Source organism: Callorhinus ursinus, unplaced genomic scaffold, assembly GCF_003265705.2.
Source record: "Callorhinus ursinus isolate GAN/ISIS: 27379988/994484 unplaced genomic scaffold, GSC_fseal_2.0 scaffold3, whole genome shotgun sequence".
Classification (NCBI taxonomy): Eukaryota; Metazoa; Chordata; class Mammalia; order Carnivora; family Otariidae; genus Callorhinus; species Callorhinus ursinus.
In genome coordinates this window covers 19199096-19226052 of record NW_027397065.1, presented here as the reverse complement: position 1 = coordinate 19226052, position 26957 = coordinate 19199096, and the positions used below count along the sequence as shown (strand labels likewise).

The 26957-nt window shown below is 36.3% G+C and overlaps 2 pseudogenes; both read right to left on the bottom strand.

Annotated features, from left to right (window-relative positions):
• The window catches only part of LOC112819679 (coiled-coil domain-containing protein 24 pseudogene), a 193175-nt pseudogene that overhangs the window by 126274 nt on the left and 39944 nt on the right, over positions 1 to 26957 (bottom strand).
• LOC112819870 (large ribosomal subunit protein uL1 pseudogene) lies at positions 4191 to 5627 on the bottom strand (annotated as a pseudogene).

Genomic DNA, 26957 nt, shown 5'->3' with positions numbered 1-26957 from the left:
AATATTAAGAAAACTTCTGTTTACAAGTGTCTATAGTGATCCCTGTATATCAGCATATCAGGCTGATAATGCTATATAGCATACAATTATTCAAGACATTAATTCAGAATTTATGCTGAATATGAACCATTATTTCTTAAATGTTTCATAAATAATCAGCAACACTTCCCTGCTTATTAGCAATGGCTCCATGAACAAGCCCCTTAGTACACAGAAATGTCAGAGGTCCTATTGTAATCAATTACAGATAGGTTATATATTATTTTTTCTATTGCTTCTAAATGTCATCATGATTTTTCCTGTTTTGAAGTGTACTTTTATTGCATTCTGGATTGTTTTATTACTCTAAAAATCCATTTGAGTCATTTTTAAGTCCAAAAGTATATTTTACTGAATGACCACATTGATTCTTTTGCTCTCTACTGAAAAAATAATGTTCATTTTTAATGACCTATTATTTTTCCAGGAGATCATGAAACTTTAAAAATAACTCTTGCTGGAATTCATGTCAATCAATTACAATGATGCAATATAGAATTATGGCTAAATAAAAAATTCCACCATGAATTAGATAAGAGAATAATTTTATTCTAGGAAATAGGATCAAAGAGGGCATGATTTTCTTTTAATAATTAGTCAAGAATCCAGGCATATGGATTTAATGATTTTAACGGTATGTTCAAAATACTCTGAAAAAGAAATTTGATTACTTTTTTTAGGTGAATCTTTTACCAGAACACCAGTTTAATATATTACATACAGATTAAATAAAGGTATTCCTTTTGGCACCAGTGGTCTCCAAACACAAATAACTTACAAGGCCCCATTCCACTATCACCTTCTCCACAAAGCCTTCCCTGAGATTCCAACCCAGAAACTGACCTCTCCCTCTTCTTGACTCCAGAAGCACATAGCAGCTGGACTGCTCAAATAGCACCTGTCATATGTGTCCTTTTAAAATAAGTCAAGAAAAGACAACATTCATCCCAAAACAGAAGGAAAATCAAAATATCTTATTATTCAATAAAGGTCATGGCCAAATTGAGGGGTATATTATATCATTTATATTTTAAAAATCTGTTCCAAAGTGAACCAGAAAGTTGGATTTTGTTAGAACTAATGGAAATAGCAAAGTGTTTTAACCATCATGATGTTAAATTTCTCATTTTAAGACTTCAGTTCATGAATATTTTATTTATTAATATATACAACAAAGAAGTAATCTACATATTTATGTGTGAATTCATAGCAATGTGGCTTGTTCTTTTGTGCAAGGTAGACTTGTCAACATTAAAGTGCCTGTACTAAACAATAAAGTCTTTTGTAATCAAAAGGGCATTTCTCCAAAACAATAAATACATTGGCACAGCCTGACAGCCTGTTACAAACCCTTTAGTAAACACATCAGTTCCATATGAGGTTATTTTCATTTTTCCTTCTCTCTCTTCTTCACAACAGTGAGTTAAATTGTCATTGCAACCAATGTACAATGGGCTGGATAATCTCAGTGCACAAATTATAAAATGCATGTTAAGGATTGAGCACAGTGGCTAGTTCCCTCTAAATGCTCAATAAAAGTTGCTATAAAACAAGTTTTACATTGTTGCACACATCAGAAATATATTTAGAACTGCCTAACGGGACAAAAATGAATTATCCAAAGGACATTAGTTTATTTTATGAAATCTAAAGAATAACTGAACAACCAAGTTATGGGGAAAACAAAGAAGCATCTGGATCTTAGGAAAAATTGAGACCAAGAAATTAACACCATTAGATCACTCAGTTCTTCCTTTCTCCTCACACCAGCTTCATTCTTTCTAGATGCAGAAGCCTTTCTCAACACATACTGAACATATCAACCAGAAATCCTACACTTATGTATTTACTCAAGTGAAAAAAAACTTAGTTTACACAAAAACCTCGTACAAAAATATTATAGGTTTATTCATAATTACCTAAAACTAGAAACAACCCAAATGTCTCTCAACTGAGGAATGAAGAATCAAACAGTGGTACATTCACGTGCTACAATATTACTCAGTAATCAGCAATAAAAGAACAAACTATGATAAATGCAACAACATGTATGCATCTTAAATGTATTTCACTAAATGAAATAACTCAGACTCAAAAAGCTACATACTATATGATTCCGTTTATACGGCATTCTTGTAAATGCAAAACTACAGAAACAGAAAATATATCAGTGGTTCCAGGGATTGGTGTGGGGGAAATTCTTAACCACAAAGGAGTACAGAGAAATCTGGGGGATGGGAGTGCTGGAGCTGTTTCTATATTTTGGTTGTGATGACATTTAAACCACATTTACACCATTTTCATTTAGTGAATTTCCTCAAATCCAAAGGACAGTACACTAAAATGGGTGAATTTTACTTTATGTAAATTATACCGTGGAAGTTTTTGAAAAAGAAATGACAAAAAATGGCTTAGAAGGAAGGACATGACAAATATTGAAGAGATAAAATACTGAAGATATTGTCTTGGATATAGATCATAGGAGTCCCTGAAATAAAAAAAACCAAAGCAAGGGGATAGAACAAATACTAAAAACTAATAAACAAGAAAACTTTCCTGAGTTCAAGATTTGAAATGGCATATTAAAAGAACACCCATGTACCTTACAGACTCAGAACTACTATCATTAAAGTATACTCTAAAAAATTACTGAACTTTAAAGGGAAAAAATATCTTTGGGCATTTTTTAAAAGCATTTATAAGAAAAATAAAATTAGATTATCATCGGACTTTGACAGCAATGTCTTATGCCAGAAAAAAAATGGAATAATATATTTGAGAATCTCAATGACAGAATATGTGTCTCAAGGACTTCATATCCAGCAAAACTGATTTTCAAATATAAAGGGCATAAGACAAACTACTACCAACGTTCAAGAATTCAGGAATGCTCTCATAAGCACTTCCTAAGAAATCTAATATGGAAAGAATTCTGGCAACCAAAATGACTACAGAAATATCAACATAAGCACTGATGACTGAGCATTACATTTATAATTACATTTAGAACTAAAACTAAATGAATTAAATTAAAAGGAAAAGGATATAGAATGTAACTGTTATATACTGACCTTATACTTCAACCACTAAAAAATGAAATGAGCAAGGAATGTGAATAGCATATACAAAAATTACTTATAACTGTGTTCCATACTCATATTGATAATGGCTGTATTAGTAATGTCATTTTAAGGCTGCTGTATGTATAATTCAGGATAAAGGAAATAAGAAATTATGGCATAATTTTAATCTGATCATCTCCTATGTCCCTGAGAAGAGGTTACATAAAAATCCCATAGTACTTAAATTTATTGGAAAATATCAATATAAACTCATATATTATTTTTGGATATGTATATATTTAAAGATATAGTATTTCTATGTGCTTCTTGCCTCTTCCTACAAACTTAATTTTATTAAAATGCTTAGAAACAATGACTAGACCAACATAAATAGGCATCCCTGATATCCAGATTTTAAATTCGAAATCCAACTTTCCACTGAATAATCCGGAGTTTGATTTCTTGGAAAAAGGCTGATTCTAGGACTGAGATGGGAAATACACAAGATAAGGCCAGAAATTTCTGTCAAACTAGACAGAGAGTAGAGAAAGGAAGGAATCAAAAATTACCAGAATGCTGTCAAAACGCTCACAGGCCAAATGGAAGAGGTTCCCACTGGGCAAAAATGAGACAATTTATGCTTCAGAAAAATAATAATGCCAAGAGACTGAAACATATCACAACACATTTAAATCTATGAGCTCATAATGATAGGGAAAAAAGCCAATGGGTCTCTGCAAGATGATTGGAAATCAGTTCTGTATCTTGGAAACTGGTAAATTACAAGAAATAATTAAACATTTATACTGTCTTCCTTTTTATACTTATTACTCCCTTGAGTTTATTAGTTTAGCACCCTGGTGTGCACAGGTGATAAACTAATAAAGAAACTCAAGGGAGTGATAAGTATAAAAATCAAGGTAGTGGTTTTTATTGGGGCAATTGGGATTCAGATAGTGCACATGGATGGATTCTAGGATGGCAGACAAAATTCTATTTCCTATTCATGTAGTGGCTACAAGGGTGTTCACATTATATTAATTCATGAAGCTACATATATTTTTTGTGGTTTTACATATTTGTTTTATTTTAAAACAAAAAGTCATAATTTATACAGAAACCTAACAAATAGATTCTTAAGTTTTTCTAGAGAGTAAATATAGAAAAATAGCAAAGATAAGTTTGGAAAAAAGGAATAATATGCAATCACTTTCTCTACCAGTTATAAAGATTTGGTAACTGAAACAGTATGGTACTAGGAGGAAAATAAGTAAGGAGATGAATGGAACATAATAGCTCAAATTTTTAAACTCATACACACAGACTTAATATGAGAACTACCTAATTCATATAGTAATTAAACATACATTTCAAATTGATTTAAGATCTAAAACTGAAAAACTAAACTATAAAGGAGTTAAATAAAATACAGGTTAGGTTGGGGGAGCTAAGCAAAAGGGAAAACTTTTTAAGATACTCATAAGATTCAGAAAACATAAAAGAAAATATTGACGTTTGAATAAATGGGAAAAAATCTCAAAGATGAAATATAACTAATTTTTTAAATGACAACTAAGATTATGTATTAGTACCTTATATGATAAGCAAAAGATTATTATCCCTCACATAGAAAGAAGGTTTATATATTTTAGAAAGCAATAATTTAATAGAAAAAAAAGGCAAAGATCACGAATAGGTAATAGATGAGGGAAAATAATACACACACACACACATATCTACTCTATATAGAAAATGATACTCAACCTCAATGCCATTCATAAGTTTTAACCTATTGGATTTGCAAAAAATAAAAAATGTTTATATTAAAAATAACCAGTGTTTGAGAATATACAGGTATACAGGTACAGGTACTGTCACAGAATCTTTTCTCCTCCTGGAAATCTTTTAATTATTTATTATTTATTATTATCATTTTTAATGGTAGCACTAGAGTTTATTAAGCTGCGCCTTAATACAGGCACTGGGGCTTGCCCATGATCCTCTTGATGTACAATCATCTTTCTGCCAATTCTTCTTTTGCAATGACTCCAGAAAACTGACATCTAAGTGGATGTTGTACACAAGCTCATCATCTGTCATCTTCACATGGCCAACAGCCACTGCCAGACACAGCAGCTTCTTCATCTGGAATCTATCGTGGACTTTACTTTATCCATTTTGGCCACCATGTTCTCATTGTGGGTCAGCAAGAAAGGGAATTTGCCATCCTCATTCAGGTGTGGGCCCAGGATTTGTGGGATCTGCTTGATCAGAGATTCTGAGGCCAAAAAGGCATCATACTTCTTGGCCAGCTTCTTGACTAACTTTTTATTCTTGTTGAGGTTCTTCAGTGCCTCAATGTCCATGTGGAGAATATCCATAACCTTGGCCTCATCACAGTGCTGCTGATCCCCCAAAACACATACAAAGAATTTGGGGCAGGGAGTGGACTTAAGCCTGATGGTGCCTAAGAAGGGTTTGTCCTTCTGAGGGTCAGAGTTCTTCAAGATGATCTGCAGCTCCACCATCTCCAAAAACTTCCTGGTTACCAATCAGGACCCTCCCCCTCCCTCCACCGACCCCCCCACATCCCACTCCACCACCCCACCACCCCGCCCTAAACCCTGGTCTTGTACAGGGTGTCTCTGAAGCCTTTGCTGCTCATGGTGACTCACTCCGCAATAACTGGAAACTCCTGGAGATCGTTTAAATGAATATAGCAATTTTTGAACCTAAATGAATTATCTCTTTCATACTGTTCATCTTTTTGTCTTTTGTGCTGAATTCTAAGTAAACTCATTTGTTCCATCTTCTTAATCATTAACTGAATCTTCATCTCTGATTATGCTACTGTTCAGCCCATTTACTGAGCATTTTATTTTGATGATCTCTAATCGGCTAGTTTTTTTAAGCCTGTCATTGTTTCCTGGTTGCATTAGCTTCTTTAATCTCTTAAATGATATAAATTATACTGCTTTAAAATCCTACTTGTTCTTTAATTCTATTTTCTCTGGCATTATCCATGAAATTTCATGGATTCAGTTATCATTAAATGTTTGGTAATATTCAGATGGGTGCTCATCTTCTGCTTTAGTTGTGCATTGGCTCCTACCTAATCACCTCCTTTTCCTTCTTTTGCAACAACAGAAAATGCTGGAATAAATTCCTTATATACAAATATTTTCCCTTTTGTAGGATGGATTCACAGAAGTTGGTGAAATAGTTGTTCATTATAAATTTAATAAATAATGTCAGATTATGTTACTTACAAGTTGGAATAATTCACACACCCACTAGCAATCTGTTAGCTAGCCTCATTTCCCCATATCATCACCACCTTTGCTGATGTTTTCAAGCTAGACTTTGGATTTCTCTAAGTATTGCTAGTACACTATGAATTAGAGATTACCTTCTTTGCAGTTGTACTTAAATACTCACTATTTGGCTGAATGAGTGTGTAAGTTCAGCCTCTGGATCTCTGTCACCGTGCTTTCCTTTTTTCCCCCCACATTAATTTTCACATTCTAGCATACTACATAATATACTCATTTATTATATTTATTGTTTAATGTTTGTCTCCCCCTACTGAAACAAGAAGCTGGAAACTCTATTTTACTCATAGATATTTCCAAATGCCTAAAACATGGGCACTTAATAGCTGCTCAGTATATATTTGTTGAATGAGTAAATGAATGATAATTCACTTAATATCCAGTAAAAACTTGGAATATTTTCTCCTGAAAAAAAATGTTCTGCCAAGTACTTATTATAAAGATATATCTGCTTCCTCTAACAAATATTATGAACTCCTACAATCATGTCTATATTCCAAGCTGGCTATACAACAAACCTGCTACAAGAGTAAATCAATATAACAGAATTCCTTCTTAGAATCCATTCAGGAAGCATAAGCCACCAGCAGAAACAAAAGAAAATGTTCAGTGTGGACTTTTGAGTGTGGACCCTGAGTTTTTGAGTGTGGACACTGTCTCAGAGAAAGGCTTCAATATATTCATAATTAATTTATCAATCATATTGCTTGTTCTGGAAGTAATAATAACAAAACAATAGTTTAAAGTAAATGTTGTCATTTTAATATACCAAACATCAAATAATATAATTTTAAGTGAGAAGACAATATATACCAATTAGATAGTCTCCTGTTTTTATGGTGACTTTAAAAATAATACCTCCATGTAGCACTTTATAGTTTTCATTGGAGCCTCACAACAACACTGGGAGCTAGGTAGTACAAATATTATTACACTCATTTCAAAAAATCAGGAAACTGAATCCAGTAAGTTAAGTGATTAATTAGTAAGGAAGGAAGCCAGCGCTTGAATACATGTCTTTGGAAACATTTCTTTCTGAAGAAGCAAGAGATTAAACAAAAAAGCAAATATTTGGAGTCAGAAGTAGATTTCTATTCTAACTCTTTAATTACTAGGAATGGAAACATCAACCACTGAATTATCTACTCTAAGCCTCAATTCAGCATCTATTTATTTGCCATTGGGCAGAAAAGGATAAGAAAACAGCCATGCATCAAAGGAAATCAATTATCCAATTATCTAAAATTTAAAATATACTAAAAGTTTGTTATTATATTGTTCATTCACGGCATTTCTCTGAAACATAACATTGTTCTCTATTTTCCTTCTGTTTGCAAGATACTTCTGGATGTAAAAATTCATTGTTGTGTAATTTATCTTTCTGCTGCCAGCCAACAGGACGACTAAAGCTGGGCCAGCCACCTGATATGGTGCTGTGAAACTTAAGAGAAGGAGGTTCTGTTGTTTTACCTCTATTATCTTCCCTCTCTTCAAGGGCATCTGTCGCATGCCAATCCTTTTCTACCCCTATGCCCTACTTCCAGTCCCCAAGACTTCAAGTTTTTGCAGTTGCATAAAGATTAATCTTGGTAATGAATCAGGTTGGGGCACAAAGTTCCTTTCCTCCTGTTTCCCTTCTCTTCTGCCCTTTTGGGCTAGTCGTTGCCTTAAAATTCTAATCAGTTTAACAAACATTCCTTGAGTGCCTTCTCTGCTGACAATACTAAGGTGCTAGGAACAGAAAGATATGTAGAGCACAATCCCTATCCTTAAGGAGATTATAATTTATTAGGGGACAGAGATAATTAAAGAAATCAAATTGCTATAATTCAATACATACAGTGGTTAAAGATAAGCTCAAGGTTTTATAGAAAGAGAGAGGAGGAACAATTAACCATTCTAAGGGTGGAAATCATGCTAATACAAAAACTGCAAGAAATGAAATCTGATCTTACAGCATGGGTAGGAATTAGCAAATGAAAAAGAGTGTTACAAGTGGAAAAGGAATATGAATAATTACATAGAAGCATGATGCCAAAGGTTTTGTTCAGGTTACAAATGCGTATTTTGGGGGGCATAAAATGTGCTAAAGTTTTGAACATGTCCATTCAAGGTGTCCTTACAACAATTAAATAGAAATGTTTTTCAGTAACCTTAGGAGAAAAGTCAAGACAAAATACCTAGCTGCCACCAATAGTATAATAAGTTGAAGATAAGTACAACTGAGAAAAATCAAATAAGGTCTGGAGGTGGGAGAGCATTGCTATTTTATATGGCGTGGTTAGGAAATGCTTCACTTTTAGGGTGATTTTGAGCAAAGATCTAAAGTGAGAAGATGAGTCATATGAATATCTAGGAATAGAGCTTTCCAAGAAAAAGAAATAGCAAATGCAAGGTTCTTGAGTTATGAGTGTGCTTGGATTGGAAAACAACATGGGGTCAGTACGGATGAAAAATATTACAAATGGAGAAAGAAAGTAGAAGGAAGTGATGTCAGAGAAAGAATAAGGAGCCAGATGAAGTAGAGCCTTAATGAACATTATATAGACTTCATTATGTGGAATTTTACTTTGAATAATATTGGAAGCCAGTAGAAGTTTAAATTGGCAAAGTAATATGATTTATGTTTTGAAATTTGAAATTTGAAATGAAATTTCTATTCCTGTCTCTGAGCTGCCACTGTGCTTTGTTTGAGTCCCCCAGGGGGACAAGAGTCGGTGCTGAGATGAGACCTCTGCCCGCCAGGCCTTTGTGGAGGACTGGAAGAAGAAAGGCTAAAGGCCCTGATGGTCAGAATGAGACACCAGGGGCTTGGCAAGGGGGTGGGGCAAGAAGGGCCAGACAGATGGACAGCCTTGCGTCCTGGCAAGGGTCTAACCAAGACTAGATCTGAAGCAGGCTGGGCCACAGCAGCTGAGAGGTGGCAGCGGCAGATGGGGTGAGTTCCAACAGAAGCAGAAGCCGAAGCCTACTTCCCGACCAGCCCTTCAGGTGGGGACGTGGGGTGCCGCGCTGGACACTGGAGTAGACGCAGGCCTTTTCCCCGTGCTGCACTGAAGCCTCCGTCGCCCGCAGCAGGTGGCAGTCAGGTCTCGGGGGCAGTGCTCCGGTGGAGGGGAAGGCAGGCAGCCGCGGCGGGGCCCCGCCCAGCCTCCTGCAGCCCCGCGGGGGCAAAGCCAGCCTCCGGGACCCTGGCTGGAGGAGCCCATGGGCTGCTGCCTGTGGCTGGAGGAGACACAGGATGGCCTCAGAGGGGCCTGCAGCTCCCGTCGCATGGCCGCCTTCTGTTCCTTCAGCTCTGCCAGGTTGGGCTCTAGGGTTGCCTCAGAGGGCCGGGGTGCCCCTGTATGCTCCTCTTCCAGGCAGCGCTGCAGGGTGGGGATCATCCTCTCCAAGGTGTGACACTCTCCCTCCAGGAGGCTCCGCAGATGTCCAGCAACCTGGTCGATGCTGGACACATTTAGTTTGTCCTTGATGACGCTGAGGTCCCTCTGACTGCTGGGTTCACCAGCTCTCATCTGCAATATCTCCTGTTCTGGCAGATCACACCTAGGCTCCTCCAAGGCAAACCTACTCTGGCTATTACTTACCGAATCTACTGTGTGGGGCAAAAGCAAAAACAGGCCTTTGTTGTTGTTGTTGTTGTTGTTGTTGTTGTTGTTGTTGTTTGGAAGGCCGTACCATTAATTCATGAGAGAATGATAGTCGTTTAGAGTGGTAACAAGAACTGGTAGGATTCAGGTACCTTTTGAAAGTAGAGCTCACAGGATCTTTTGAGTTTGAGTATATGAGAAAGGATAAAATTAAGGTTCAAGAGATAATACAAAGTCTCAAATAAGAAGGACCAGTCAATAAGAAAGGAAAACAAGTTATGAATGCACAGAGCAAAGAAAGTATATTTGTTTAAAGGAAGTTTAGAGAAGGAGAATGTAGCAATATCATCTAAAGCAGTAGAGTAAAAAAAAAAAAAAGGATAAAAATATCCGTTGGGAGTTAACAATTTTGAAGGTGTTATCTTTTGCCAAAGCAGTTTCAATGAAGTGGCAAGGCAGAAATTGGATTGCAATGGTTTGGAGAGTGAATAGGGTCCAAGGAATGAGAGACAGCACTAAATGTTATCACTTCAAAACTCAACAGAGTGGAAAGAAAAGGGTTATAGTTGCTGGGTATTTAGAGTAAAAAGAAGATTTAATCAATCATGTGTTGTGACTCAGAACCATGAAAGATCCAGGGTAATCTCTTCGAATCCAGGTTTTCAAGGACAACCTGATGGAATGGGTCATTTCTGCTTTCCAGTCATCAAGATTTAAATGTCAATTTGCTTTGGAACCCAAGTCACGGAGAGAACTCCAGAAGAACAGCTCAACCATTCAGCAATCATCCAGACAGAAGCATAATGGATCCAAAGATGTCACCAAAGCATTAGGAAGCTGCCCCTGGGAAAATGACATGTTCATTAAGTTTGTGCAGCATTTTATTCAGTTCTAGCAATATCTGGCTTAATCACTTCACCTGATAAATCATCTGTTTAGCTTCAACTTTTGCTAAGCAGATAAAAATGTTAAATTCAATAAAAAACCATACATCTTACTTTCCATTTAAATGAGGTTTATACAGATTAAAAGATTATTTAATTGTTATGGTCTCAATAAGGCCTTAATATTTTTCAACTTTTAATCAAGTACTATCTATCATATACAGATTATGCAATATCCTAAAGGTTCATATATTAACCTGTATTTTGAAAATGCCCTCCCATTAGAATAAGCAGGATAATAATCATAAAACTTTTAAACTGGAAGGAGTTTTAGAGACATCAAGTCCAAACACCTTCATTTCTAAATGAGGAATCAAGCTCATGAAATCTTGGTCAGGGTAAGGGTTACATAAATACCAATAAAAACAAGATGAAAATCTCCAGGATTTCAATACAGTTTTCTTTCTACTACTAACCTATAACTTTTTTAAGTAGTCTCTGAAAAAAGTACTGGGATATAATCACCAAAATCAAGTATCTCAAATGTATTGACTCCCTTATATGTATCCCGTATATGGCTCTAGGCATTGCTCTTAGTCTTTTTTTTTTTAAGATTTTATTTATTTATTTGAGAGAGAGAGAGAGAGAGAATGAGAGATAGAAAGCACGAGAGGGAAGAGGGTCAGAGGGAGAAGCAGACTCCCTGCTAAGCAGGAAGCCCGATGTGGGACTCGATCCCGGGACTCCAGGATCATGACCTGAGCCGAAGGCAGTCGCTTAACCAACTGAGCCACCCAGGTGCCCGGCATTGTTCTTAGTCTTGACATAAATTATTTTATTCAACCTTCACAGCAACTCTAAGAGACAGGTACTATTATTAGCCCATATTGCAGATGGAGAAACTAAGCCTTAAAAAGACTGAGTAACTTTTCCAAGTCCACTCAGGTAGCAAGTGGTAAAGCTGGAATGGCACCTGAGGCTCTAGACAGTCTGCTTATTTCCTGATGCAGGCTAAACTGTTCTTAAGATTTAATTCAAAAAGCAGTGACTGAAAGGCTACTACCAGTAAGACAGTAATTTGGGAGCTGAATAAGATATATTAGATACAGAGCTTAAAAACCTATCAAAAAAGACCGATGCATCCACCACTAACTGTGATACAAAACAAAGAGTGTTTAGGGAAAAAAGAAAAGCAAAGTGCACTGAAGAGAAAACAATTTCAGGGCTGAGGGTGGACATGAAAACAGCCAATACTACCTTATAACCTATTGAGATCTGCTTTGAACCAATCTGTTACCAGTAGAGCCCAATGGATATACATGTATTTCTTTTTATTTTTTTTTTAAGATTTTATTTATTTATTTGACAGAGAGAGACACAGCAAGAGAGGGAACAAAAGCAGGGGGCAGTGGGAGAGGGAGAAGCAGGCTTCCGGCGGCGCAGGGAGCCCGATATGGGGCTTGATCCCAGGACCCTGGGATCATGACCTGAGCCAAAGGCAGACACTTAATGACTGAGCCACCCAGGCACCCCACATGTATTTCTTTTTCATATTCTTAAATGCTTATTATTCAACTCAACTTTTTTTCTATACCATACTCAACTCAGCCACTTCTAGATTTAGTTAGCACTCAGGGCATTTTTTTAATGCCCATGGTGCAGAGGGTAAAGAGCATGCAGTAAATAAATCAGCTGTGCAAAAGCTCTCTTAATATATCAAAGAATCTTTACAGAAAGTTACTGGAGGCCTCAAAGCCTCCATAAAATAATCCACTTACATTCACTGTCCTCTTAAGTAGCAACCTATAAATTTATGAGTTAGTTTCTTGATGAAAAGTCATATAACTTGTGTTAATTTCTTAGATGACCCTGGTTTGGTAAGAAAAGTGCAAATGAGAGTTAGAGTAAGGAGACTAACTCCTGCCAAATACATCCCATTCTGGATCCCTAGGTACCAGCCCAGACCATTCAAGAATCACTGCCCCCTCAATGGAATATTTTGACACATAATTATGTTACGATATATTGAAGATGGGGGAATATATCTGTGATTTTTGTTTAAGGCCCAAATTTTAGCAATACTTTTCTTTAACTATTACCAAATATGTTTTATTTTTAAATATCCAACCTGTATAATAAACTGCATATGTTTTTAAAAGTCAATAGAAAAGCCAGTATTTTCCCCATTTACTTACCAAAAACATTACTATTGCAAGCTAACTTGTACAAATGGGAAGTATGAGTATCTGGGGGTGAAAATAGTATTAAGTCACCTTTTTATTGAAGGGATGGTCTATCCAAGCCTCCACTTGAACTATTTGATTGCTTTTCCTAGTTTTTAAGATGGGAAGTATTTTTTATCTCTTCCCAGTAAATAGAGTTCTGACCACCAAGAAGGTGGAGACACACAGACAACTTTTGCATGTACTGGTTGGCCAAGTATCTCCAAATCTCTCCTTAAGAGGACCTGAACCATCTCTATCAGTGTTGGCCAAACTGCCTTCATTTGCATACCGCTGTCATGACTTCTATATTATCCTTATAACACCTAGACTCTTATACTCTTAATATTTTAGTTTAAATGGGATCATTATTTTTACTTCAATGAATTTACATTAAAAAACTTTCTACTTCTATTTTAAACAAAAAATCAGTATGTGTCAGTAAAAAATGCCAAAAACCTCTAGCTAGACGCAGTGGTTTGCCAAGACCTGCTTTCCAATTATTAAACATGGAGATCAGCAAATGTTAGTGAGCTATTAAGGACACACTAGTCCCACACTGGGTTTTTTTTTTCTCCTTATTCTAATTAGGAAAAAAAATTACGAAGAAAGTGACTTTCTTTCCATGTGGCTCAGTGTTTTTTAATGTTGTGCCCATGTACCTTCTAAAATCATCTCAAGTACCTCCAGGCAGCCAAGCAGCATTCTGAGAAACACTGCTGTAAATTATCCAGAATTTCATAAGCCCATACCTTGCCACTTCTAACTGGTCCAGAATTCAGTATCACTTTTGTCATCTACAATCTTATCTGAGTTCTCCCTCCCCTCTCCCCAACCACACTAATCTCCACTGTGCTTTTCTCAGAGCAAGACTAGGAATCTGCTTCCCACCTGACTCCACCACAGGCTAGCAGCTACCAGTACCAGCTACCAGCAACTTTCTGGCTCAGTCCCCACATCAAAAAGATAATGGTGGGTCGCATATCTACTTATACCTCCTACAGATTTACTTTTTCACTTCAGTGTCCTACTTTCATTTCTCACAAGTAATAAGATACTTGAAACGCCTGTCTTCCTTGAATTTCTGCTGTCTCGAGCTTTAATATCATTCCTTCATTCTCCATGTTAGTAACTCCATATTCCACTGGGAAACAATGTTCATTTCTCAACCCTTGAATAAATACATTATTCATTCTAGTTTCCACAAATTCTAATTTTGGATATGATACTTTTCTTATCCACGATATTCTTAAACTATAAATTTACAACATGGTATACTTTCTACTAGAAAACAGCCAAGCAATGCAAGCACAATATATACTTTCTTTTTGAAATTACAGGAAGCACAGTATGACCCTATAAAGAAATGTTAGCAGTCAAATGAAGATGTTCTGTACTATCTTTACTGTAACCCCCTTTCCAATTATCCTAGTATTTAAAAAATCAAATTTAGCATTGTTGAAGACTAGAAATACTCAGCATTGCTATAAACTAAGAGTCAGTGGTCAGGGTTAGTTATAGTACATGCACCTGTCATTTTTCACACAAACTTCTACCAGGTTATTTCTTAAACATTATGTGTGATCAAATGGCTTTTTTCCCCATTTTATGGGCTTTTAAAGGCTCACCATGATTTGACTTACAGCTATTAATTCTAATATAGTTGGACAGTGACCTGATGACCCACCAGATCATCCAGAATTCAAAACAAAGGACACATACTGGTCAACTGCTGGCTGGCAAGTTCATGAGTGACCAGGTCAAAAGCCCTCAGCAAGTATACAGGAAAAGATTAATGGGAAGAGGAAGAAATCTTCAGCTAATGCCACAGTAAAACTAGGTGTTCTATGGAGATATTAAACACAAAATCCAGCCACATTGGCACAGAACTCTATGCCGGGGTGTTGACCATTTTCAGACAACTTAAATATTCTTTCTCTATTTAACAAATGGTAACTGCACTTCATTGAGCCAATGATTTGAACTGAAAACAAAATACACATTGTACTGAGATGACCCATATATTAGTAATTCATTAAAATGGTCTCAAACTGAGATTCTTTACATAGGGGGAAACTGTTAGGAAGAGGGAATCAGATGATAGATATGGTATTCCTGTGGTGAACTACTGCAGCCCCTCATCATGTTTACCCAGGTATCTCCTTAAGGTCTTATTTGTGAAAGGCTGTGATAAAACTGAATAGAACTTTAAACTCATTTGGCTTTTGAGATTATCACTCTATTTAACCTTGAAAGCTTTTTGCATTTTCTCATGCCTTTGTTTGCTTTCAGGAATTTATCTTCATTTTAACTTTAATCCGTTTTTTATCTCCTGCCTCATCTTCAATCCACAAGGTTCAACCTTTTTTTTTTAATCTGCAGTGTCTACAGTATAGGTGGGGGTGGGAAGGCTTCTGTCTCCTTTTTATAAAGACATATAATATGGTCATCTTAAAAGTTATACATACACACATATGTGTGGATGTATATGTGTGATTAACCAATGATCATTTTATGTTAGATTGAAAAACTGGTATCCGAGTAATACCTGTTCTATATTAAGTAGCAGTAACACCTCAGATTTATTGATTCTGACAGTTATTCTATGCTTAAGGTGACAGCATTTTGTCTCAAAAAACCCAAACATTTCAACATTACTTCTTACAAAAGTAGAAGCAAATACTTTCCAACTTTTCCATAAAAACCACTGTATAGAATTGTAGTAGTTTAGACCAGCTTTGCACAGCCAGGGACATTTTTTGCATTAGGTATTACAACACAAAACCTAGGAACTATGAGCTTTCCAAGGGCCCCCTCCCCCAAATTTGTTTATCAGCTCCAAAAACAAAAATACATCAATGTACAAATAATGTCCACAGAAATGTATGTCAACTGCTACTCAGCTCATATGCAAATACAAAAAAATTAAATCTCAAGAGCAAAAGAAATAATTTATTCTTTTAAAATAAAATTATCTAAAAATTTTACATCAAAAAAATCAATCTAATGTGATGCATTCAAATAGGTGCATGAGAATTAGAATGTGATACAGTAAGGAGTGGGGTCTGCCAAAGTAAGCATGCTTAGGACATATGCTGTGATCACTATAGATCTTCATTTACACGTCAGCATGGTAGTAATTAAAGGTGGTGAAACACTGAGGATTTTGTAAAGCAATGAAAAAAGCTGTATTAGAACTATTTATATTCTAGGAATTACTTTTTCACAGACATTAAATCAGATAAATTGGGATTTCCCTGAAATCTTACCCACTGAAGAGAAAACCCAGGGGACTTGGGTCTTCTTATAATTGGTCTTATTTTCATCTCTTTTCTGAAAACAATATGAGTAGAACAGCTATACTCCAAGATAATTAAATATGGCCAATACTGTCCCAAAATTATTATGGGTATCAATATATCTATGGTAGTTTTTTCTTCTTTTGCCAAGAATTCAAATATGCCAGAGATATACCATAACATAGACACTCAGGAAATGTTCCCATACAGTAGTAATTGTTTCATGTTTATTTTCTTTAACCACTCAGAATGTCTAATAGTGACCCCCATACATACATTTCTTACTTGAGAAAAATCAGAGCAGAGAATTCTCAGTAGAATGTCATGGGCTTTTAAGGATCAGACTTATAAACTACCTTATATCAAACCACCACATCCTATTACAGTTCCACACCTTGTTGAGGGCCCAATATAAACTTGGACTTAAAATCAAGCACCCCAGTGTTACAAGCTAGCCTATTTTTTCACAATAATAATTCCATGGAGAGAAACTGCTCTTACTTTCTAACAGGTTTGAGACTTTGAAATGTGACTGCTTCTCTTCAGTAATTTTCCATCAAATCTGCAAGATACATCTCGACAGTGAAACACCGTTTCTCATTTACCTCCTCAACAAGAATGAAAATCTATAAGGGAACATTCTTTATATAAGGGGACATTCGTTTTACTTAAATAAAACCAGGATGGATCTATGTGGCTTAGTTTCTTTTTCCAAATATTTCTTCATAAAAAAGTATTGATTTCTTAGCTTCTATGACTTGATGGGAAAATTTCTTTTCAACGTGCTATCTGTATCTCAAAATGATATGCTGACTTACAGTTGTTATGACACACTGTTTGAGTTATACTAAACCAGTCACATTTAGTAGCTAGCTTTCTTGGTGACCACTAATCTAGTCATTGAGAATACAAGTTGTAACTCAAAGCCATGAACTAAGTATATGGATTAGCAAGTCTATACATAGGAGGCCGGCAGGGGACTGAACATTTTTATTTTTATTTATTTATTTATTTATTTATTTATTTATTTATTTATTTTAAAGATTTTATTTATGTATTTGACAGAGAGAGACACACAGAGAGAGAGAGAACACAAGCAGGGGGAGTGGGAGAGGGAGAAGCAAGCCTCCCGCCGAGCAGGGAGCCCCATGCGGGGCTCCATCCCAGGAGCCTGGGATCATGACCTGAGCTGAAGGCAGACGCTTAACAACTGAACCACGCAGGCACCTCCTGAACATTTTTAAAGTAAAACATTTCCAGTAGTAGAAACAGAAATGAATAATTTTGAAAATTTAAATCACAGTGATGAATTGTGTCACAAAGTTTCAAAACTGCAGCTACTTCAAAAGCAGTATTGGAATGAAGTTCATTCTGAACTATAAGTCCTTGTACAGGAATGTGTCAAATAACCAGTGGTTCCATTTTCCCCAAATGCTATATTCTTGCCCCAGTCCAATAGTAGGTTAGATGATAAATAATAACAAAGCCATCTAAACCTTTAATGCTTCCACATAATAAGCTTTAGTTAACTTTAAATGATACTGGGTGTTATACGCAAACAATGAATCATGGAACACTACATCAAAAACTAATGATGTAATATATGGTGATTAACATAACATAATAATAAAAAAAATTGTATAAAAAAAACTTTAAATGATACTAGTGGCCTGAAATCTTGCAAAATTTCCTGAAACGGAGTAAAAAAAAAATAAGGTTTATCAAAGTTTACAAATGTAAAAGAAAACGTAGGTTTTATCATATCCAGGATAAATTTCAGTACTTAGAACCAGGTAAAAAGATGCCCCACCTGAACAAGTGAGAGATCATAATTATTCTGTTTATTTATAAAGAAATGTCAATACTTTCAAGCTGCAAGGGTAAGAGTAATATGGCAGGTTTGTGCTTAGGAGCCATGAGAGCCCAGCTCACCTACTTGCATAAGTTAAATTCCCTGTACCTCAGATTCCTGTCCATAAAATGGAGCAAGTTTAAAGAACACAACAGTTACAAAGAATTTTGAACAGTGCATCCTGAAATATTGTGGGTGCTCACAAACATTCATTTACTCCACATCCCTCAACAATTATACAAGATTAATAAAACACTTCCAGTAACTATTTGGTAATTCTGCTTTAATAACATAAAACACAATTTTATATAATATAAAATCATTTTGCTATTTGGGTGTAAATCTTATGTGATTAAACAAGAAAACTGTTTGTTGTCTAAGTAGGTTAAACTAATTTTCTCCCCTGGTAACTTTTTTCTTTTTAACAATTTTATCTATTTACTTAACAGAGAGAGAGAGAGAGAGAGTGAGAGAGGGAACACAAGCAGGGGGAGTGGGAGAGGGAGAAGCAGGCTTCCCGCTGAGCAGGGAGCCCGATGAGGGGCTCGACCTCAGGACCCTGGGATCATGACCCGAGCTGAAGGCAGATGCTTAACGACTGAGCCACCCAGACGCCCCTCCCCTGGTAACTTTTTATACTTTTCATCTGGTTAGAAGAAACAACAAAGAAAACAAATAAAGAAAAGTTCTCATTTTTATCAAAATTTCCAAATTCAGCTGTATTCCAACCCTAGCTGGAACTACTAGAGCTTACACGGACATCTCTACCAAGTCAACATTAAGAAATGCCCAACAAGCTTCTTCACACCTATAGCCTTCTTCCTTCCATCCAGCCATTGATGTGCTAGTTTGGTTCCCTGTGCTGAACATTCAGAGCCCCAGATCATCATATGCCACTGTCTCTGTCATTCAGTTCTTAAATGTCCTGTCATCATCAGAGAGGCTTTCCCCGATCAGTTCACCGAATTTACCACTTGACTCTGACTCACATTACTTTTTACCTCACCAATTTGTTGTTTTCTTTTAGTAATAATCATTATCTTGTTCATATACTTGCTCACTTGTTTAATAAACTTGTTTAGCTTAGAATCCTGGCCTGTGTACCACTGTACTGCTAACATATAAAATACTACCTGGTCTATAACAAACACTCGCTAATTATTAACTGAGAGGATGAATCTTGATCCCATTACATATAGTGGAAAGGCTAAGCACTTTCAAAAGCATAATGTCTATTGGACATTCTTCATCAAGGTATGTTTCCACTGTTACTTACAAACTGTATTTACCTCAAAAGAACACAAGTCTAATGTAGTACTGTCTTCAGCCCAATCCACATCAGGCCATCAGCAAAAGAAAACGAAGCCACTTATCCAGAAAGATAACAACAAAAATGGGTTCCTGTTAGGATCGAGAACACTTGTAGCCTCATAAAGTGAAAGCCTGAGGGAACAATGCCAGACAGTAAATCTATGTTTTAGCAAAGCTGACAGAGATTTCTTCACTAGGAAAAAAACTCGGCATGACAAGGTTTTATTAGATGGTAGTAGTGCCATGTAGTGCCTAGTGATCAATTGTGATACATAGCTGTATGGTGTATACCCTTCCTGAATTAATTACTAAAAGAAAAAATAGGAGAAATTTTTGACAGTGAAGCACAGTTTACACTTCAGGAATTTCTTTTTCGGCATAGAAAAAATAACTTTTTATTTATTATCCAATTAACCATAACATCCTCCAATATTTTTGTAGCTATTTCCAAGTTGTCCACTGGTCACAGCCCTTTTATATGCACCTAGAATACTGTTTGTGAACATTTCCTGGGAGCACACAGAAACCTTGGCAAGGCGCACATGATTCTGTCGTCTGGAATTAATCCCCAATCTTCTCCCATTTTCTATCATCTTGTTTTTCCAGTTTTCTAACCCCCCAACTGGTTACTTAAATTTGCCTTCATTTGCAATCTGCACTTTCCTCGGATGCCATTTTATTTTCCCCTATTTAGGATGTCTGGTTCTCTCCCACAAAAGGTAGATTCTCCTGGATTCTAACACGTTAGAAGAGAGAGAGAAGTCATACTTCTTCCATAGGCATCAAAAGAATATCATAAATCATACAGTGGGCTTTGGGTATCAAGTATGTTATACTGCTTTCTTATTTCTTTGGCCATCGATAGCCTCTTTAGTATAACTGTAATAATTCTCAGCTAATCTGAGGATTTCCTTTTGTGATAATATTCTGCTTTGTTTTATCTCACCTCCCACATTGCCAGCTCTTTGAGGACAAGGAGCATGTTTAACTCAGCTTGGAAGTCTCTGCAATACTTAACATATAATAGTTGGAAGAGATGTCATATTAACTAAGTTGAGTTAAATTCTGGACAAATGGGAATGTTTTTGTAAAATTTTAATGTCAGGTTTTAATTTCTAGGATTCCTATTCTATGGATATGTTTTGTTTTGATTAGCCTTATAATTCATTTAATAATTGTTGCCTCAGTTGGAAAAACAAATCTTGAACATAGAGGCAAAAGAGCACATAAAATGTTTCATACAAACTGATCCCAGTGGCACATGTTAGAATCAGGAAGATTAGAAAACGAGTGGGGGCCTAATCCCAGACCTTCTTCCCGAATTAGAATCTTGGACATACATCCCTGATAAAGAAGGATTGATAGAAGAATATTGCACTGACAGGCAATTATAAATAAAGGAGTTCGGGAAATAAAGATACCTTCTAGACACACTGTGAAATCCAATGAGCTTCATTTTGCGAAAGGGCATTATAGACTAGAGTGCTATCAAATGCTGTAAGATGTTAATGACCATTCTAATCAGCATCATCACTTTCAGTAGGGATTTTCTGGTAACTGCTTGGAGAGAAAGTTACTTTGAACTAAGCTTTCAGGGATGCACTATATCTGAGACAGACCATATTTTTTAAACATCCCATGAATCTCCACTTCATTCTGCTCTATTTTCAATTGTTTATGAATTTTTTTCAACTCAATCCAACTTTTAAAAATCACCACTGTTGACCTGCTTTATTAAATCCTCCTCTTTAAGTCTCACTTCAATTTTAAATCCATTTAATTGCTTCAAACTTGGTGAATTATTCTAAGTTTTTAAAATTCATAAAATGGGACATATTCATCTATTAGACTATCCAAATTGTAGACTAAATGTGGTGTTGGCATGATTCAAACCCTCAGAGTACATTAAATAGTATCTCTCCCAACCTGATCTGGAAACTTGAAAATGTTTATTATATTAAAAATACTTTGATAACTGTTTGTTTTGTTACAACATAAAATTTCACCAGATTCTCTCTGGCCTTATGCCATAAATCTTAATTAATACTTGTAGGTTCCATAACATCGTTCAAAAACAATGGTAAATTATACGCTACAGACAGTGATTTCTGAATTAATTTCTAAGCACCAGCAGCAAGTCTGCTATTACAAGCCGCATTTAGATCATAAATTATTCTGTAGGTCGTGTTGCCTATACCAAATAAATACGAAGTTACTACAGGTGTGAAGATGGCAATTTGGTAAAATAATATTTAGAATACAAAGGATTCTCTTGGTTAGAACCCTCTTGTAGCTAAAAATAATGATGAAAAACTAGCCAGAGAGTCCCTGAAACACATTTGTTGAAAACCTGCTTCATTTTCAGCAGACACCTGAGAAGAAACTAGTTAACAGCTTGACAGATTCAACAGGGACAAGCATCTTTCCTTGGCACTATTTTAAATTGCTACATAGGAGGGTGAATCAGTGAAACAGGCGGAAAGGCTTGTTAGAAAAAAAGAGGGGGGCAAGAGAGAATGCTAAAAGAAAATATTACACTTTCCAAAATATATATTAAAAATAAACTTTAATTGAATTCATGTACTTAAGGAAATAACTTTATCTTGATAAAAAAATTCTAAGAAGATATGTGCCTATAAATCAAAATAAAGTATGATTTTTTAAAATTTATTTATTTTAGAGAGAGAGAGAGAGCAAGGAAGCGGGGGATAGAGGGACAGAGGGAAAGAGAGAGAGAGAGAGAATCTCCAAGAGACTCCCCACTGAGCAGAGACAAGGACACGGGGCTCTATCTCATGACCCTGAGATCATGACTTGAGCCAAAATCAAGAGTCGCATGCTTACCTGACTGAGTCACCCAGGCACTCTAAAAGCATGATTTTTAAAAATAATATTGAGCCTCAGGAGTCTGTTCAAGAATTCGTTCAATCCATAACAACTAAGATATTGCAAGAGTTTTAATAGAGTCATAGGAAACAGGAAAATATTTTCTGAATGTCAGCTTGATGTAAAACAGCCATACCTAGAATAGATATGGTAACAGCGATTCCATGGTACGGGGGATGGCAAACACTTTGTGAAGGGGCAGACAGTAAATATTTTAGCCTTTGCAAAGTCATAGGTCTCTGTCACAATTACTCTACTCTGCCACTGTAGTGCAAAAACAGCCATAGACAATATGTAAACAACTGGGCATGGTTGTGCTCCAATAAAATATATTTACATAAATAGGCAGCCTATTAGAACGGCCAATATCCAAAATACTGTCATCACCAAATGCTGATTATGATGTAGAGCAACAGGAACTCTCATTCATTGCTGGTGGAAATGCAAAATGGGACAGCCAGTTTGGAAGACAGTTTGGCAGGTTCTTACAAATCCAGCAATCATGGTCCTTGGTATTTATTCAAAGGAGCTGAAAACTTATGTCTATACAAAAACCTGCATACAGATGCATATAGCAGCTTTATTCATAACTGCCAAAACATGAAAGCAATAGGATGTCCCTCAGTAGTGAATGGATAAACTGTGGTACATCTAGACAATGGAATATTATTCAGGGCTAAAAAGAAATGAACAGTCAAGCCATGAAAAGACATGGAGAAACTTAAATGCATATTACAAAGTGAAAGAAGCCAATCTGAAAAGACCACATACCATATGATTCCAGCTACATAACATTCTGAAAAAGGTAAAACTATAGGGACAGTAACAAAACCGGTGGTTGCCAAGGGTAGGGAAATGGAGGGATGAATAGGCCAAGCACAAAGGATTTTTAGGGCACTGAAAATAATCTGTATGATGCTTCAATAGTGAATGTATATCATCATGCATTTGACAAAACCCATAGAATTTAAGACCAAGAGTGATCCTTAATGTAAACTATGGACTCTGGGTGGTAAGGATGTGTCAATATAGGTTAATCAATTATAACAAATGTACCACTCCGGTGGGGGATGTTGATAATGGAGATATTATGCATGTGTCGGAGGCAGAGGGCATATAAGAAATCTCTACCTTATGTTCAATTTTTCTACAAACCTAAAACTGCTGTAAAAAATAAAGTCTATGAAAACACAAACAAACAAAAAATAGGCAGCCAACTGGACGTGGCCCACAGGCTGTATGTAGTTTGAAGACCTGCTTTTAGAGTATGTTAATCCTGGGTCAGGAATCAAAAAAGTTCTCGTGGCTTCTGAGGAACCTCTTTCACAAACCTCTTCTTCCCAGCCTGAGGAATCTCACCTTAATCATAGGAAAATCTTCCTCTGTCCTGTTATTTTTCTCTTAGAGATACACCATTTCTTCTCTATTTCCAGGACACCAGTTTTAGTCTCCTCAGGTGACTTCAGCTTTGGAAATTCTCATTAGAAAGGAAAATACCCTAGCCATTTCTGTTTTGCATAATACGACTGTGATATAGTCACTGCAGCTCTCTGTTCTTGTGTCAACATTGGGAATAAAAATGATACCCATTTTATAAAGTGCTATGAGAATTAAAGTAGTTCTCATTTAGAAAGTAGTAAAGTACTTCACATTCAGAAGATATTCAGCCATCAGAAAAGCTGAATACCTACCATTTACATCATCATGGATGGAACTGGAGGGGACTATGCTAAGTGAAATAAGTCAAGCAGAAAAAGACAATTATCATATAGTTTCACTCATATGTGGAACATAAGGAATAGAGCAGAGGACCACAGGAGAAGGGAGGGAAAACTGAATGGGAAGAAATCAGACAGGGAGACAAACCACGGGAGACTCTGGACTCCAGGAAACCAACTGAGGGTTACAGAAGGGAGGGGGAGTGGGGAGATTGGGTAGTTGGGTGATGGTTATTAAGGAGGGCACGTATTGTGATGAGCACTGGGTGTTATACACAACTAATCAATCGTTGAACGCCATGTCAAAAACTAATGATGCACTATATGTTGGCTAACTGAACATAATAATAAAAAAGAATTTTAAGATCTTCAATACATTTTAGTTACCATTTTTACATTTATGCTGTTCCATATACCTCTGAACAAAGGAAGCACTTAATCTTTTACCTGCATAAAAGAAAAAGGGGAAAATACTGGGGAGAAATATGTTTTGAAAACCTCAAAAGATTATCCTGCTATAGAGAACTGACACAACAAAGCATTGATTAGAATGGTGGCTAGAATGTTATTTAAGATATTTGAGTGACTGTAACAATAAGATCAAAGACACACAATCTCTGGGGCACCTAGGTGTCAGTTAAGCATCCAACTCTTGATTTTGGCTCAGGTCATGATCTCAGGGTTGTGAGATCGAGCCCCACATCAGGCTCTGCACTAAGCAGGGCATCTACTGTCTGTCTCTCTCTCTCTCTCAATCCCCTTCTCCCTCTGCCCCTTCCCTCTCTTTCTCCCTCCCTCTCTAAAACAACAACAACAACATACACAATCTCTAGGCAATTCATCAAAACTCTCATGTTTGCTTGTGGACCAAGAGAGGGCAATATGGAGACATTGGAGAGAAACTTGACAATAAGTCAGTAACACCAGCCACATCTTCAGGGAGCAGGCAAAGGGTCAACACAACCTTCCAGCTCACCATTAAGAGAACTTAGCTGGATTCAACAAAGCAAAGGCAGGTGAATATAACTTTTACTATCACCCATCACTCCAGCTAATAAAGAGCCATACAGCTGAGCATTAATCCCACCCAAAGAGGGTATGGGCCATGCAGCCTTCTTGAAACAAAAGTTTATTTCAACACAAAATTATCATATATATAATTCTGGCTTTTCCTACTTGTTCATTGAGAAGCAAACCCTAATTTCCTGACCTAGGAAATCAAGCATGTGAGACTGCATATTAAAATCCTAGTTTTCTACATTTTGGAGAAATTTATCCTGTGGACTTTTGAAAATACTGACATCCATGGTCACTTTTATACACACTAAGTGTTGGCAGTTCTATGTACAAAAGGCAAATTCAGGGTGCCCGGGTGGCTCAGTCAGTTAAGCGTCTGTCTTCAGCTCATGTCATGATCCCAAGGTCCTGGGATCAAGTCCCACGTGGGGCTCCCTGCTCCTCCTGGAGTCTACTTCACGCTCTACCCCCACCCCCACTTGTTATCTCAATCTCTCTCTCTCTTGCTCTCAAATAGTCTTTTTTTTAAAAAAAAAAAAAGGCTAATTCAAACTAATGCTATCCCTATTTTTAGTTTGTTTACTTATATTTAAGTTACTATTAATTAAATGGCTTGAATTGCAAATAATACACATTAATCCTTGAACAACATGAATCTGAACTGCATGGACCCATTTATATGAGGATTTTTTCAATAAATATATTGGAAGATTTTTAGCAATGAAAAAACTCAAGAGACAAACCATGTAGCCTAGAAATACTGAAACAATTAAGAGAAAGTTAGGTATGTCATGAATGCATAAAATACAGATATATACTACTCTATTTTATCATTTGCCACTCTAAAACATACACAAGTTTATTGCAAAAAGTTAAAGTTTATCAAAAGTTATGCACACAGACACGTACAGACCATACTTGGTGCCATTCACTTTTAGAAATGTAAACAAATATAAAGGAGAATTCAATCAACTGCATAAAATTAACTACAGTACATACTGTACTACTGTAATAATTTCATAGCCACTTCTTGTTGTTATTGCAGAGAGCTCAAGGGTTACAAGTATCTGCTTAAAATGCCATGTGACACCAATCATCTCCGCCTGAGCAGTTCATCTCTCTAGTAAATTGCACATGGCAGTAAAAAGTGATCTCTCCTGGTTCTCTGCCTATTAGCAGCTAAATTTTGGGGGAGTCAAAAGTTATTCATAGATTTTCAACTACACTGGGCAGGGGGAGGCAGAGCCCCTAACCCCTGAGCTGTTCAAGGATCAACTGGATGTACTTTGTATCACAAAATGTCTTATACATACATTTCATAACTAAAAACTTCCCCACATAAGCTTAAGAGCAAGTTGAAATTATGAAAATAAAATTCATATTCAGATTACCCAGATACAACCAAATATATTTTAACACACTGAACAACTGAAGATTGTTTTAGTTAACTATCTTTTAAATATCTAAATTAAACCATTCTGCCTATTCATTCCCTTATTTTACTAACAAAGCATTGTGGGGGTATTTATTGGGAAGCAATGGTGAAAACATCTTCTGTCTCCTTGCCTGGCATCACTCAAACTTTTAGCTTTTGGAACATTAAATTTTCAATTGTATGTTCAATCTTATATCAGATGCAGGAACCAATTTTGTACCATAAACTCAAAGCCCCAAAGTTTATTATCAAGTCAGCTTATATATGGCTGTTCATAGTAGCACCTAGATTTCTCTTTTTACCTGAA